This window comes from Stenella coeruleoalba (genome assembly GCF_951394435.1).
Source record: "Stenella coeruleoalba genome assembly, chromosome: 1".
NCBI classification, from domain to species: Eukaryota; Metazoa; Chordata; class Mammalia; order Artiodactyla; family Delphinidae; genus Stenella; species Stenella coeruleoalba.
Window position 1 is genome coordinate 160,126,047 of NC_137169.1, and position 16,991 is coordinate 160,143,037.

A 16,991-nucleotide genomic window follows, 5' to 3' on the forward strand; every position below is an offset into this window, starting at 1 on the left:
TCTGCTTCCAGGTTGGCCACCCTGAACTGGAATTTGTGTTACTGCCCCTTGTGAGAATATTCAGCCTCCTCTGATTAGCCTAATGTGCATTCAACAGATATGTATTGAGTGCCTACTGTGTGTCAGACGCTGTTGTTAGCACTTGGAATGCATCAGAAAACAAAAGAGACACAAGTTCCTTGCCCTGCAGGAGCTTCTACTCTCTTGGCATGGATGATCGGTGGGATAACAATACACAATAAACATAATAAAGAAGTAAATGGTATAGGATATTGGAGGGTGATAAGTACTTTGGAGAAAAGAAAAAGTAGATGAGAATAAAGAGATTGGGGTGAGGGGAGGTAGATCACAATTTTAAACAGAGGAACCTCCTTCAGAATGGGACATCTCAACAAAAAGATGAAGGAGTTGAATTATTAGATATTCAGCCATGTGAATATCTAAGATTTTCAACCATGTAAATATCTAAGAGCAGAGCATTTCAGGCAGAGGGAGCAACGAGTACTAAGGCCTTAATGCAGGATCCTGTGTGGCCTGTTAAGGAATAGTTGTGTTGTTGGAACAGGCTGAATGGGAGTTGGTAGGAGACGAGGCCAGGGAAGTGATGGGGATCAGATCATGCAGGGCAGTTAGGAGTGGTTTTTACTCTGAGTGACAGGATTTTTAACAGAGAGGTTAAAGTATCCCTCAGGTGCTTTGTTAAGAACAGACTGTAAAGACACAAGGGTAGAAGCTGGGCGATCTCTTCCTTACTATCCCAGTAATCTAGGCAAGAAAAGATGGTGGTAGCAGGGGAAGTAGCTGTAGGGGAGGAAAAAGTTTTCCTTGACTCTTTTAGGTCCCTCAGTTGGGTCTGAAATTTAAACTGATAAAGATTAACAGGAGAAAATCATACATATTTATATTACGTGACACAAGAGTATTCATAAGGAAATGAAGACCCGAAAAAATGGTTAAACCTGAGTGCTTTTAATGCTAGGTTTGTTGAGGAGTGGAAAGTCATGGAAAGATGTGCTAGGACAAAGAGTCTGAGCTACGCATAATAACCTGGAGAAAACTCAGCAAGTCTTGTTCATTCGGATTCTTCTTCGTGTCCAAGTCCCTTCTCTTGGAGATAAGGATATTTCTTTCCTCTGGGTATAGGGAGAACACTTCTCACATGAGCGTCTTGGGATCTGCTTCAGGGGGAAAGGGCAGGGGAGGTCAGAGTGACGTTCCTGCTTCTGCTGTTTTCTCAAACCCCTTCAGCTTAAAATATTCAATATGCCCAGGTGCCATATGGAATAGTGTGTCCTAAACCCCATCATAGTGAAGATGGTTAGATTCTGGATACACTTTGAATATAAGCCCACTGAAGGAAATAGATATGGCATTTGAGATAAAGGAAGAAGTCAAAGATGACTCCACGGTTTTCTCTTGAACATCTGAACAGAGTTGCCACCGGCTGAGATGGGAGAGCCAATCTGAGGTGTGTATTAGATTTCCAGGTGAAGCTGAGCAAGAGGTTGGATATACAGTCAGGAGCTCAGGAGAGAGGTCTGTTGGCATATATAAAGCATTCAAAGCCCTGAAACTGAATGAGAGAGTGAGAGTAGAGAAAGACTAGAGGACCGAAGACTGAGTCCTGGGCACTCCGACATTTACAGCAGTGCTGATGATAGAAATACAATGTGAGTCAGGTCAGTTTTAAGTTGTCTAGTAGCCCACATTTAGAAAAAGAAAAAGAAACAGGTGAAAGTAATTTTAAACTATATTTTATTTAACCTAAGATATCCAAAGTATTATCATTTCAACATGTGATCACTATAAAAATTATTAATGAAATATTTTGTATGCCCTTCTATCCTGGTAGGTCTTTGAAATCTTGTATGTGTTACATGCTTACTCCAGGCTGACCACTTCTAGTGCTCTATAGCCCTCTGAGGCTAGTAACTATGGTGTTGGACAGTGCAGGTTTAGAGGTTTGGGAGAAGAGAGGCTATCAAAGGAGACTGAGAGGGGAGAATCTATGAGGTAAAAGGAAGCTGAGACACCATGGCCTCCTGGAAGCCAGGTGAGTAGAAGTGGTGATAATCTGTAGAAGTGCTTTCATGATAGTTTCAGTTTGCTTGGTGATGAAGCAAGCCAGGTTCACTGCCCAGGGTGAGAATGTGTGAGGAGGTGTTGCGGGTATGAGGAGATTAGGGGAGAGAGCGGGAGAGGGAACAGATTAGGGGAGTAAAGGATGATTGCTGGACAGCATAAAGACGCACTGAGACTGATAATCATGAATTTAAAGTGAGAATAAGTCAGTGAGGTTGGGTGTTTTTCTCCAGTCACAAAGACTCAGGCAAGATAGGCAGAGGCTTGGATTTAACCAGGGTAATGGTTTATGCCCTCCATCTTGATGCCACTTTGTTTTGATTAAAGTTATTCTGATTGCAAATAACATAAATCAGCTCACATTAGGTAAATCAAAAAAGAAAATTTGTTGGAAGAATTCTGGATAATATTCAGAAATCAAAGTCTTCCAGGAGAGTCAGGAAGCAGACAGCAGTCAGGAACCACGTTCCGGGTATGGCTGCCTCGTCAGCCTCATCCAGCATGCCTCCTCTCTTGTTTCTCTATCCACGATCACACAGAGATGGTGACCCCACCAGTGCCAAGTACTTACCACCTCATCCCCAGCCTCAGAACTCACAAATGTCTTTGAATTTACATTACTAAGAGAGAGAATCTGATGGAACAAGCTTGGACCAAATGGGGTGTGAGTCAAGGAAAAAATCATGGGGAAAAGGCAACAATTAATCATTCAAAATATTATCCCATACCATACATTTGCAAAAACATATAGCATCAGAGACTGACTCCTAATAAATATTCATAACAAAGGAAGTTTTGTGGAATATTCACTGTTATAGGATAAATTTTTTAAAGATAAAATCATGATGCTCTTACAAATATAAAATGAACACGCCCAAAGATTTTATTTAACTCATTAATTAATGAAGAAATAAGTAATGTTTCAACAAGTTCAAAGGAGAATTCAAAGACCAGACATATATGTAGGCCCTAAAATGAATCTACAAATAGACGCAAAACTAGTTGTTTTCTTTTTTGGGGGGTGGGGGTGGGGGGGTAGGAAATCAAGTGTCCCTTCACGGGACAAGATTCATTTGCAAGTGTATAAAGCAGAGTTATTGGGCTTCCCTGGTGACGCAGTGGTTAAACATCCGTCTGCCAATGCAGGAGACATGGGTTCAAGCCCTGGTCCTGGAAGATCCCACATGCCACGGAGCAACTAACCCCATGCACCACAACTACTGAAGCCTGTGCTCTAGAGCCCATGCTCCGCAACAAGAGAAGCCACCACAATGAGAAGCCTGTGCACCGCAACGAAGAGTAGCCTGCCCCCCTCCTCTCTGCAATTAGAGAAAGCCTGCGGGCAGCAGCAAGACCCAATGCAGCCAAAAATTAATTAATTAATTTTTAAAAAACCAGAATTATTTGCATTGTTATGTTATCTACAACTTACATTGTTGTAAAATAGCTCAGAGACAATGAAATGTGCAAACCCCTTTCAAAGAATCAGATAACCTAAACGGGTGTGTTTTACATAATGCATAGTTTCCAATTGAATACATCCAGTAACTCTTTGATCCATTTCAAAATTTTTCACAACTTTTCCTGAGAACTGAAAATGCCCAAATTGTTGGTAAGCACATTTCTTCATGATTCTCTCATTGTCCAACATTTTTATGTGCTTAATATTATTTTGGTGCCTTTTCATTTTTAAAAATAAAGTTTTACATTTAATTATTTAAAGTTATATGGCCCTCAGAATCATAATTGCACACAATAAAACATCAGATATACAGATTCCTTGGTAAATGTGCATAAGTTGTAACCCTGTAAGTCCCAGAGTTCTATCATCTCATCTACTTTGGTTTTCCTAAGCCATATTAGATCTCTGCATCTAAAAAAGTACAAATGGGAGAACTATTAGTGATATGAGCAAATACTTCTGCAGATCAGAATATGCCACCCCAGGGTATGTCATTTTAGCATAAAGACTATTTTGAGCTGGAGGCAAGTGACAATCAACAGATGCAGAAAAAAAGCCTTCTCAGAACTTTCTCTATTGACTAAAAGCAGACACTTCTGAGAAATGAGGACTGCTATAAATCTCTTTTTCTGGGAGAGTTTTAACAGCCATGAAGAAGATGAAAAATCAGCACTGAGACAGGTCTGCAAACAAAGCTTATTGAAATAACCGTTATCTTCCATTCCTTTCCGTGTGTACTTACCTTCCCACAGTTTACCACTCTAAAAGCCTAAACTAATTTTCCTTTGTCTTATCACTTCTCTACAAATTTATTGTTCTTTGTTAAGGTGCTATACAAGTCCCGAGTTCTAACCACCCCTTTGAGTTACTCATCACTGAATTTCCCCCATGTGTATGCACTCTGCACATGTTAATAAACTGTTTTTCTATTGTTACTCTGTCTTTTGTCAGTTTAATTCCCAGGGCCCCAGCAGGAGAAAGGTTTTTTTCCTCCCCTCTGCTCACAAGATTAATGTTAAACTTTATTTTTTTTAATTAATTTATTTACTTGCCTATGCCACGTCCTAGTTGTGGCATGTGGGATCTTTAGTTGCAGCATGCGGGCTCTTTAGTTGCAGCATGCAGGATCTTTTTGGTTGTGGCATGTGGGATATTTTAGTTGCAGCATGGAGAAACTAGTTCCCTGACCAAGGATCGAACCCCGGCTCCCTGTGTTGGGAGCATGGAGTCTTAACTGCTGGACCACCAGGGAAGCCCCTAATGTTAAACTTTAAAAAGCAGTATACAAAAGTGCTTATTCTAGTGGATCTAAACCTTTTCCCTTTGTCTTCTTTTTTCATTTTGAGAACCTAAAAAATGCAGAATATAATTACCTATATTCTCCTTCCCAGAATTCATAGTTGCTAAAAGTCATATTTTCCCAGTTGTTTTGCCTGTTGTGGTAGATTATATTCCTGTTCCCAAATGATTCACCTCCTTTCCTGAGAGAATTATATGTAACTCCCCTCCTATTGCCATGTGAGTTTTAGGACACATCCCATGTATGGCAGGCTTGGCCACCTGACTTGTTTTGTGGGTTAAAGGCTATGTGCTACTCCCTAGCTGATGCTTTAATAACCATGGCACTCCACTTTTCTTTTCCCTCTGCTGAGAAATTAGTTTCTTCCCAATAGAAACTTTTGCTGCCACTTAAATCTCAGAATAAAGAAGACATATAGAGCAGAGCCCTAGCCAACCTGCAGCTGAGCTGACATGAGCAAGAAATACACCTTTGTGATTATAAGCCATTGGGACTTGGGAATATTGTTCATTACTGTAGCACCACCTACCTATGCATTTCCTTTTTAAAAAATTACACATGTGCTCCCAGGGATGCAAGGATTTTTCAGTATATGCAAATCAATCAATGTGATACACCACATTAACAAACTGAAGAATAAAAACCGTATGATCATCTCAATAGATGCAGAAAAAGCTTCTGACAAAATTCAACACTGATTTATGATAAAAACTCTCCAGAAAGTGGGCATAGAGGGAACCTACCTCAACATAATAAAAGCCATATACAACAAACAGCTAACATCATTCTCAATGGTGAAAAACTGAAAGCATTTCATCTAAGATTGGGAACAAGACAAGGATGTCCACTCTCACCACTTTTATTCAATATAGTTTTGGAAGTTCTAGCCATGGCTATCAGAGAAGAAAAAGAAATAAAAGGAATGCAAATTGGAAAAGAAGTAAAACTATCACTGTTTGCAGATGACATGATACTATACATAGAAAATTGTAAAGACACTACCAGAAAACTACTAGAGCTCATCAATGAATTTGGTAAAGTTGCAGGATACAAAATCAATACACAGAAATCTCTTGCATTCCTATACACTAATAATGGAAGATCAGAAAGAGAAACTAAGGAAACAATCCCATTTACCATCACATCAAATAGAATAAAATACCTAGGAATAAACCTTCCTAAGGAGGCAAAAGACTTGTACTCAGATAAGATGTTGATGAAAGAAATCAAAGATTGCACAAACAAGTAGAGAGATATACCATGTCCTTGGATTGGAAGAATCAATATTGTGAAAATGACTATACTACCCAAAGCAATCTACAGATTCAGTGTAATCCCTATCAAATTACCAATGGCATTTTTCACAGAATTAGAACAAAAAGATTTACAATATGTATGGAAACACAGAAGACATCGAATAGCCAAAGCAGATCTTGAGAAAGAAACAGAATCAGGCTCCCTGACTTCAGACTATACTACAAAGCTATAGAAATCAAAACAGTTTGGGAGACTTACCTGGTGGTGCAGTGGTTAAGAATCCACCTGCCAATGCAGGGGACATGGGTTCAATCCCTGGTCCGGGAAGATCCCACATGCCTTGGAGCTACTAAGCTCATGCACCACAACTACTGAGCCTGCGCTCTAGAGCCTGTGTGCCACAACTACTGACGTCCACGTGCCTAGAGCCTGTGCTCTGCAACAAGAGAAGCCACTGCAATGAGAAGCTCGTGCACCACAGCAAAGAGTAGCCCCCTCTCACCGCAACTAGACAAAAGCACATATGCAGCAATGAAAACCCAATGCAGCCAAAAATAAATAAATTAATTTAAAAGAAAAAGAAATAAGGCCAAGATTGTGAAAAAAAAAAAAACACAAACAAGCAAACAAGAAAACAGTTTGGTACTGGCACAAAAACAGAAATATAGATCAATGGAACAGGATAGAAAGCCCAGAGATAAACCCACGCACCTATGGTCAACTAATCTATGACAAAGGAGGCAAGAATATACAATGGACAAAAGATAGTCTCTTTAATAAGTGGTGCTGGGGAAACTGGACAGCTACATGTAAAAGAATGAAAATAGAACACTAACACCATACACAAAAATAAACTCAAAATGGATTAAAGACCTAAATGTAAGGCCAGATACTATAAAACTCTTAGAGGAAAGCATGGGCAGAACATTCTCTGACATAAATCGCAGCAATATCTTTTTGGATCCACCTTCTAGAGTAATGAAAATAAAAACAAAAATAAACAAATGGGATCTAATGAAACTTAAAAGCTTTCACATAGCAAAGGAAACCATCAACAAGATGAATAAACAGCTCACAGAATGGGAGAAAATATTTGCAAATGAAGCTACCGACAAGGGATTAATCTCCAAAATATACAAACAGCTCATGCAGCTCAGTATCAAAAAAACAAACAACCCAATCAAAAAATGGGCAGAAGATATAAATAGACATTTCTCCAAAGAAAATAAACAGATGGCCAAAAAGCACATTAAAAAGGTGCTCAACATCACTAATTCTTAGAGAAATGCAAATCAAAAGTACAATGAGCTATCTCCTCAAACAAGTCAGAATGGCTATCATCAAAAAATCTACAAACGGGGCTTCCCTGGTGGCTCAGTAGTTGAGAGTCCGCCTGCTGATGCAGGGGACACGGGTTCATGCCCCGGTCCGGGAAGATCCCACATGCCACGGAGCGGCTAGGCCTGTGAGCCATGGCCACTGAGCCTGCGCATCCGGAGCCTGTGCTCCGCAACGGGAGAGGCCACAACAGTGAGAGGCCCACGTACTGCAAAAAAAAAAAATCTACAAACAATAAGTGCTGGAGAGGATGTGGAGAAACGGGAACCCTCCTACACTGTTGGTGGAAATGTAAATTGGTACAACCATTATGGAGAACAGTATGGTTGTTCCATAAAAAAATAAATATAGAACTATCATATGATCCAGGAATACCACTCCTGGGCATATACCCAGAGAAAACCATAATTTGAAAAGATACATGCTCCCCAATGTTCATTGTAGCACTATTTACAATAACCAAGACATGGCAGCAACCTAAATGTCCATCGACAGAGGAATGGTTAAAGAAGATGTGGTACATATATACAATGGAATATTACTCAGCCAAAAAAAAAGAATGAAATAATGCCATTTGCAGCAACATGGATGGATCTAGAGATTGTCATACTGAGTGAAGTAAGTCAGACAGAGAAAGACAAATATCATATGGTATCACTTATTTGTGGAATCTAAAAAAAACGGTAAAAAAATTACACTTGTGCTATATGTAAAATCTTCTGCTAAACTTTGCATACTACATTTTCTTTTTCAGTATTCACTTTTCTTCTTGTTGAAACAGTTCTTTCAGTGAGAGTCTGTGATTACTAAAATTTCTGAGATTTTTCATGCCTAAAGGTGTCTTTACTTTTACTCTGGAATAATAGTCTCACTGGGCATAGAATTTTATATTTAGCATTATTTATTTCACCATTTTGATGATTTTATTCCATTGTTTTTTGGCATCTGCTGTTAAATATGAGAAAGTCTGGTATCAATCTGATTCATGTTTCTTGTTAAATAGTCTGTTTTACCTCTTTGGTAGCTTTTAATGTTTCCCTTTCTTGTTTTCAAGTGTGGCTATGAGTTTTTTAATCTATTTTCTCCCTGATCTTATGTGTTTGGACAAGGAGGAGGAAGTTTCAACATTTGTTCCACCTGCTCTCTCGGCTCTTGCATTAATAAATGGAGTGAACTTGTTTTGCTGACATATACTCATCATTTTGAATTGTCTATTTTTATATAATGTTGCAAAAGCCTGATTAATATTAATAAATAGTGTCTTTTTTAGTTCTTGTGTCTTCCTTTAGAGATTTCCCCCTCTTCTCTTCTTTCAGGCTATCAGCTGCCAGTTCACTCTAATGTCCATGTAACCATGCATAGCAATCTTCTGCATGTTGCTTGGCCTCTTCACTTCTCCCCAGCCACCTCAGAATGATTCCTCCTACTTTATTGTACAGAGCATTGTGTTCTCTCTAGCCCCTGCCTCCAAACTCAGCTTGTGACTTCACTTTGAAAACCTACAGTATTATTCACATGCTCTAGTACACAATGGGATATCTCTTTTGACTCCTTTTCTTTTTCCTACAGTTCAGCAAACAGAAAGAAATGGTATAGAAATTTCTTTCCTCATTGATATAAATCATGCCCCTGTATTAGTAAGACTTGTGTCTGAGTCCTATTAATAAAGACCCAAATTAAAGGGCTTAATCTAATAAAACTTTCTGTACCCCTCACCTAAATAAACCTCATAGGTAGGCATTTTGAGGCTAATATTGTAGTTCTTCAGTCATCAGGGACCCAAGCACTTTCTACTTTTCTCTTTGGCTTTCCTTAACAGGAACAGGGAGTCCTTTTCAAACTCCCTTCATGGTCCCTTCATGGTTTCAAGAAGGCTGCTAGATCTCCAGCCATCACAACCACATTCCAGCCAGGTCAAAGAGGAAGGTGGGAAGGGCAAAAAGGTATGCCCCTTTAGGAGAAGTTCCCAGATACCTAACCTCTTCTACTTATGTTTCATTGGCCATTCCTAGCTACAAGGGAAATATTTTAGTCTCAAATAAATTGAATATATTGCCTGTATGCCATCACTTTTGGTTGCTCTACAGTGTACCTTAGCTTACAATGGTGGAACAGACTCGATTCTTTCCCTTAAGGAATGGGAAATTATTTTTGCTCCTCCTTATGCTTAAGAGTATTAAGAATTTAGAGATAATTTTGTCTGGAAAAAGGGAATGGGGAGAAAGGCAGGGCAAGAATGAGAACAAAAAAGAGCAGTCTTGGATTGAAAGTAGTGAAATCAGGAGGGCAAATTTGTCCTCAGGGCCCAGTAGTATTTTCGCCTAACCCCAGACTGCCCCTTATCTTCCTTTTCCCCTTCCTCCTCCTCCTCCTGTCTCCTCTCAGCCAAGCTTGGCTTCCATTCAAACTTTCCGGAAATCCCCTACCCAATTTCCAGCTTTTGAAACAATGACTCTCTGGAGACTATTCCCATTGTCCTTGGAACCAGAACAATGAGAGAGTAGAGGCTCCTCTCTGGCTTCAGGCTATGTCCCTACTCCCAGGCTTCCCCCAAAGTAAAAGCTTCCTCAACCCTCCAATCACTGTCCTCTTCTGTTTAGAGGCAGGAAGTTGGGGGAGGTAGACAAAAAGCACTTTCTATCAACAGCTTTTGATGCCTGAAGTCAATGCCAGCCCCTTAAGTACAGAGTGGGGCCTGTCCCCTCTTAGCTGGAACTCAGAAGGAGTCTCTCTGCAGGGCTGCAGTTGGACACCTGAGCATGCTGGGGGTTGGCAGGCGAACTCAGCACCTGAGTCGTGTATTTTCTAAGTCTCTTTTGATGCCTTAGTTTCCCCTGTCATTGAAGTGAGAGGACCAGAGGCCATTCTAAAAGAATTGGCAGTTTAGCCTTACAGCCAGCCTCTCTTGCACTCCCAACTCTGACCCTAGGAGACCCCGTCCCCTTCCTTACCCAGTTCTGCCAAAAGGGCTGTTAGGTGGGGGGGAGGGGTGCAGGCGGGGCTTTTCCTGCACCATCCTGGCGCCTGAGTGGATCGGGTTACTGGAGGCAGTCTGGATTTGAATGTGCAAATAAACAGAGGTCACTTTGATCCACGAGGCTGAGAGGGAGGGGGAAGAAAAATGAGCGCCCTGGTCAGAGACGTGCATGCTGGGCACTTGAGAGAGGGTTTGGGGGAGGTGGAGTTTGAGCATGTCCTTATTACTCTGACTGGACCCAAAACCTTTTTTTTTTTTTTTTTTTTTCCAAAACCTATTTTTTTAAAAAAAGGGAAAAGGGAGAGAGATCCAGAAGGAGACAGGGACCCACTTAGGCATTTCAGACTTCCTCCTGGAATCAAATACCCTACTGACCTTTCCTCGCTACCAGGAGGGGAGTGGGTAGCTTGGACCCCACCCTCCCTCAAGGCTCTCCCACCTTTGGGACATCTTGGGTGCCACTTGGGAGAGGGAGAGCTGGAATGGAACCGTCTACAGTATGGGGTGTGTGGTTCAGTGTGGGGCCATAGGTTGGGAGCTGTTGGGCCTATTGTCTCCTTGGGCACCAGTCCACACCACAGGCAGGCTTAGAGAGGGAGAGACAAAGGAGGGAATGGGAGAGCACAAAGGAAGCAAGGAATGAAATGGTAAGTAAAGGCAAACAAAAGTGAACCGTGAACCGGGGGAGACAAAAGCCGGGAACAATATTCCCCAGGCAATAGGCTCAGGAACAATAGGGACACTGACAGCACCACAAAGACACCAGTGTCTCCAAGTAGACGTTATCTCAGGCAGTGGTTGGCAGCCCCGCTCTGGCTGCAGCTATTTTCAGTGCCGCTTTTGTGCCATGCTGAACAATATTCCTTGCATGGCTGCTGATAGAAAGATGAGAAGGTTTCTGTTTGATTCTCCTTTTCCTTCCCTCCCCCTTTCCCCTATTCCAACCCCCACCAGCTCAGACATTCTGAGCTCAAGCCACTGGCCTGGTTACGGGGGGGGTTGTGTACATGTGTGTGTTTGTGTGTGTGTGTGTGTATAGGACCAAAGGGCGGGGTGGGGGGTGGGAAGTTCTCTATCAGGCTTTCCAGTTGCCCTCAACCTTACCAGGTCCACCATGGAAGGAAGAGAGTGGAGATTAGGGCTGGGCAAGTAGGGACTGGAGAACTGGGGTGTGTGGAGAGGACTGTTTGGGGAAGTGGATTCTGCTTTCACCAACAATCACAAGACCAGCCTGAGCTACTCACTGTAAAAAGGCCAACTTAGCAAGTGTTTTCCTTGTTGTGGCCAGCTATTCATTTCATAGCCAAGGGGTCTCACCTGGTCCTTCTGCCGCTTTCCTCCTCTGGGCCAGCAAGTGTTCCCTGCCCCACCCCTCATAGCCATTGCATTCTCCCGTCTTTGTTTATAGTTACCAGTTTTTTGAGTACCTCTCAACTTCTCCCTCCCCCACCTTCGCCACTCCAAGTTGAACCTAAGGGATCAAGGTCCTTAGCTTGAAAGACTGTTTGGTAGCACTGGCCCTTCTGGAGGCCCTATGACCATTCCCATCTAAGCTCGCGTGACCCCAATCCACAGTGTTAGCCATTCCCCGCTAAGTATCTCCCCTATTCCTTCTTAGGGGAACTCTGACCCTAGATTATTGGGTCAGAGGTGTCCTTTCCCAGAGCTCCCTTGTGCATAAGGCTGTGTACTCTTAGTTTTCTCAGGGATGTAACCCAGTACAACTGACCTTGTGGGATTAGAAAGAACACTGCACTTTTTCATTGAACTGATTTTCTTCTTGTTCTTATTCTTACTCATCTGTTTCAGGTTAGTTTTATAGGTGGCTAAACTACTACATTTCAGACTCCTGGCTTCCTCAAAAAAAAATTGAACTGAAACTTCTTGGGAAGGCATTGATATAAAAACTTCAGGTAGAATGCCTTCCTAAGGGTCCAGACACTCAGAGGTGGACCCAGAAGCTTGAGCCATCACTTAATTTGCGAGACTGTGTCTATTTGTTCAGATTTCTCAATATAAATTAGCACTTTGAAGGCAGGAAACAAATTTTATACCTCTATTGGCTACCTCATAGCATCATGGCACACAATAAGTTCTCGATGAACATTTGTTGAATTGGACCAAGTTTTGAGAATCAGAAGGGACCTTAAAGCTCATCTAGTACCTTGCTATCCAAAGTGTGATCCCTAGACCAGCAGCATTAACATCACCTGGGAGTTTATTAGAAATGCAGAATCTCAAGCTCTACCTCAGAACTGCTGAATCAGAGTCTGCATTTTGATGAGCTACCCAAGTACTTCATATACTCCTAGAGAAGCACTGATCTAGCACAGCTTCTCCTTCCTTGCCTCCTCACAACTGCTGCCCATTTCATGGCAGTATTGCCATCCATAGCCTACGATCACTGAAACTGTGAGCTACACCATGCCATCCAGTTGGCATCTACAGGAAGACCTCTGTAGAGATGAACTTACCATCTGTGGTAACAATCTAGTCCACAGTTGGAATCAAATCAGATTGAACAGAATTAAATTTGCATTCAAAGAGTCTTAGGAATGGGATCTTGTACCTAGCATATACTGAGTTAAAGCTTATTAAGGGAAAGGTTTAAAAAGTCTATTATGGGGCTTCCCTAGTGGCGCAGTGGTTCAGAGTCCGCCTGCCGATGCAGGGGACACGGGTTCGTGCCCTGGTCCGGGAGGATCCCACATGCTGCGGAGCGGTTGGGCCCGTGAGCCATGGGTGCTGAGCCTGCACGTCCGGAGCCTGTGCTCTGCAACGGGAGAGGCCACAACAGTGAGAGGCCCGCGTACCACAAAAAAAAAAAAAGTCTATTATGACCTCCCTGGGTGATCCAGGTAGTAGGTAATTTTATGGACCAACTTGACTGGGACATGGGTACTCAGACATCTGGTCAAACGTTATTCTGGTTGTGTCTGTGAGGGTGTTTCTGGTTGAGATTAACATTTGAATTGATAGACTGAGTAAAGCAGATTGCCTTTCCTAATGTGAGTGGACCTCATCCAATCAATTGAAAACCTGAATAGAACAAAAAAGTTGAATAAGAGGAAACTCCTTTTGCCTGACAGCCTTGAGCTGGGTCACTGGTCTTCTCCTGTCTTTGGACTTGAACTGAAACATCAGCTCTTCTTGGGTCTCAAGTCTGCCAGCTTTTGGACTGAAACTTACACCATCAACTCTCCTGGTTCTCAGGCCTTTTGACTTGGACTGGAACTTAAGGGCGATTCTGGTGAGATTTCAGATGGAAATGAGGAACATGTTATTGGAAACTAGGGGAAAGGTTATCCTTGTTATAAAGTGGCAAAGAGCTTAGCTAAACTTATGTTCTGTTGTTTTGTGGAAGGTAGAACTTATGAACTATAAATTGGATATTTAACTGAGGAGATTTTCAAGCAAGGTATTCAAGGAGTGGCTTGGTTCCTCCTGACTCACAGTAAAATGTAAAAGGAGAGAGATGAATTGAAGAAGGAATTATTAAGCAAAAAGGAGCCAGAACTTGAAGATTTGGAAAATTATCAGCCTATTCATATTGTAAAAAAAAAATGAGAAAGCTTGTGAAGAGAACACCAAGGGTGTGTGAACAACCATTTGATAAAGAGATCCTGGGCACAACTCATGGACTTCGCCATCTCAGTAGAAGCCAGGAATACAGGTGTGATTATACCAGCAAAGACACTACCAATGTGAACAAAAGGGGACAGAAAAAGTGAGACCAGATGAAGGAAGGCTGTTGGATTTTTTAGGTTCTAAGAACAGGACCATGGAGCTGTTAGGCTGTAAATGCCTCCTATTTAGGGAGGAATGACTGCTCAGGTAGTTCAAAGATCTTCAGGGCTGCCTCCTTGGTTTCAAATGGTGGGGCCATTGTCTTGGTTTCAACAGGCCAGACAGCCTCTGACTGAAGCCTCGAGGGTGGGGCTGCCAAGAGCCTTGGGGACAGGATCCCCAGTAGCAGAGCTGTGGAGGTGGGTCTAGCAGATGGAGCATTGAGCCAAAGTGGATTATTCTCAAAACGTAAGAGCTAATGAAATTGACCTTGCTAGGTTTATACTTGCTCGGGACCCATCAACAATTTCTTCTTTTGGATTTCTCCTATTTGGAATGGGAATGTCTATCTTACGCCTGCCACCCATTGTATCGAAGTGCATATTTTGGAAGTGCATAACTTGTCGGGTTTCACAAGATCACAGCTGGAGAAGAATTTTGCCTTAGGATGAATATACCCCTCAAGGGTCATGCATACCTGCTTTAGATGATATTTAGCTGAGACTTTAAACTTCGGGGTTGATACTGGAATGAGTTACGACTTTGGGGGCTGTTGGGATGGAGTAAATGTATTTTGCAGGCAATAAGACATGAATCTGGGGAGCCAAGAGTGAAACGCCATGGGTCGAATTGTGTCTCCCACAAATCATATGTCGAAGCCCTAACTCACAGTGTGACTGTATTTGGAGTAATGAAGTAATTAAGGTTAAATGAGATCATAAGGGTGGGACCCTGATAAGTTTATATAAGAGGAGACACCAGAGAACTTGTTCTCTCTCCCCACCCTGTGAAGACACAGTGAGAAGGCAGCCACCTACAAGCCAGGGAGAGAGGCTTTATCAGAAGCTGACCCTGCTGGACCTTGATCTGGGACTTCGCAGCTTTCAGAACTGTGAGAAAATATATTTCTGTATAAGCCACCCAGTCTTTTGTTATGGCAGCCCGACTTGATTAATGCAATCGCTACTGATGGGAGAAAGGAGAGGTCTCTAGGCCTGCACAGGGTGGGCTGAAGGGCCCTGGAAGGGCCTCACAGCAGAGGACACACAGAATCTCATCATTCCTTCAAAGCGAGATGGTAACATCTCCTCCTTTCCTCTGATGTCCTCGGTGCAAACAGCAAAATGAGCTGTTTGGGGCTGCTGCACGCCCGACAACTCAAAGCAATTCCTGGGCCGGGGTGGGCTCTCAAACCCATTATGATTATCCCAGTTCAAAACTCTTTACTTAGACTGAGAGATTTTGCTGCTGTTGTCAGACAATGGTGCTATCTTCCCAATTTGCAGAAAGTTACAAAGGAATGAGTCAAATTTTTACAATTACAATTAAAATTTTTTTCTCCCATAGGTTAGAAAAAAAACCAAAACCTTTGTTGGTGTCTACTTATAAAAAGTATTATTTATGTGGTTGTTTTAATCCTAGTATATTAAATTTCATCATCTTCTATAAAGATCATCATGACTCCTATGTACTCAACCAATCTAAACAAATTTATAAACCATTGCAGAGTTTATTTGACAGTCTTACTCCACCAAACCCGTCAATTCCCTTCCATGAAATGAATAACAGTGTAATTTCTGATCTACGGGGAGTCAAGTGTTGGGAGGAGGGGAGAGTGGCTGGGTCTGGCAATCTACTGGCCAGCCAAACTGGAAAATCAGCTTTTCAGAAGTTTCCTCTTGACTTCTCCCAGGCCATTTATCTCAGATATCCTCCACCCCCCACTCCCCAGATTAGGGGAGGGCAGAGAAGAGAAAAAATATTAAGGTTTGGGATGAACTACCATTGAGCGTATTTATAATTAGTTCTGAATTCTCAGCAACAGAGGAAAGGAATAGAGGCATCATCATTTTTTTTTTTTCCAACACTCAGCAAATGACAGCAACCGCAACAGCAGCTGTGTCCTAGCGCTTCTAATCCACACAGCACAGCCCTCAGACAGGACTGGGATGAGCGCCTCAGGCGCTCTGTCATTCCTTCTGCGTGTTGACGTGTGTCTTCTGATATGATCCGATCATCCCAGACCAGCTACCTCTGGTATATGGGAAGGTCCCCTGGCCAAAATGTACCGAGTGTGGGGGCAAAGGATGACCTCATCTTCCAGAGTCTGAAAACAATCCTGTATGATCAAGGCGGCTAGTGCTAGGCGATGGCTCAGAGTCCCCAAAGAAGTTCAACAAAATGGAAATTAAGTTACTACAGGCGGGACTTCCCTGGCAGTTCAGTGGTTAAAACTTCGCCTTCCAGTGCAGGGGGTGCAGGTTCCATCCCTGGTCAGGGAGTTAAGATCCCACATGCCTCAGGGCCAAAAAAAACAAAACATAAAACAGAAGCAATATTGTAACAAATTCAAGACTTTCACAGATGATCCACATTAAAAAAAAAAATCTTAAAAAAAAAAATTACTGCAGGGATGACCTAGGATGGGGAACTAGGGAGCCTACTCACAGAGTGTTAATGAAGGCTAGCAGAATATGCTGCCTGCAAATATGCCATATTGGCATAAGGATTATTTTGAACTGAAGGCAATTGAGAAGAAGCAGACATAAGAAAAGCTCTCTGCCCTCCCCTTATTTGCCTAAAAGCAGGACATAGATTTGGAAAGGTGTCCCTACTCCCTGTTCTACCAAGAAGGGCAGAGGTAAATCACAGCTCTAGACACTTATCAGCCCAGAGATGTCACCAGAGGGATCTACATCACAAAACATACTGAAACAATCCCTATCGTTCATTAGTTATTCTATATATTTACCTTCCCACCAATTGCTGCCTTAGAAGCTCAAAGCCCT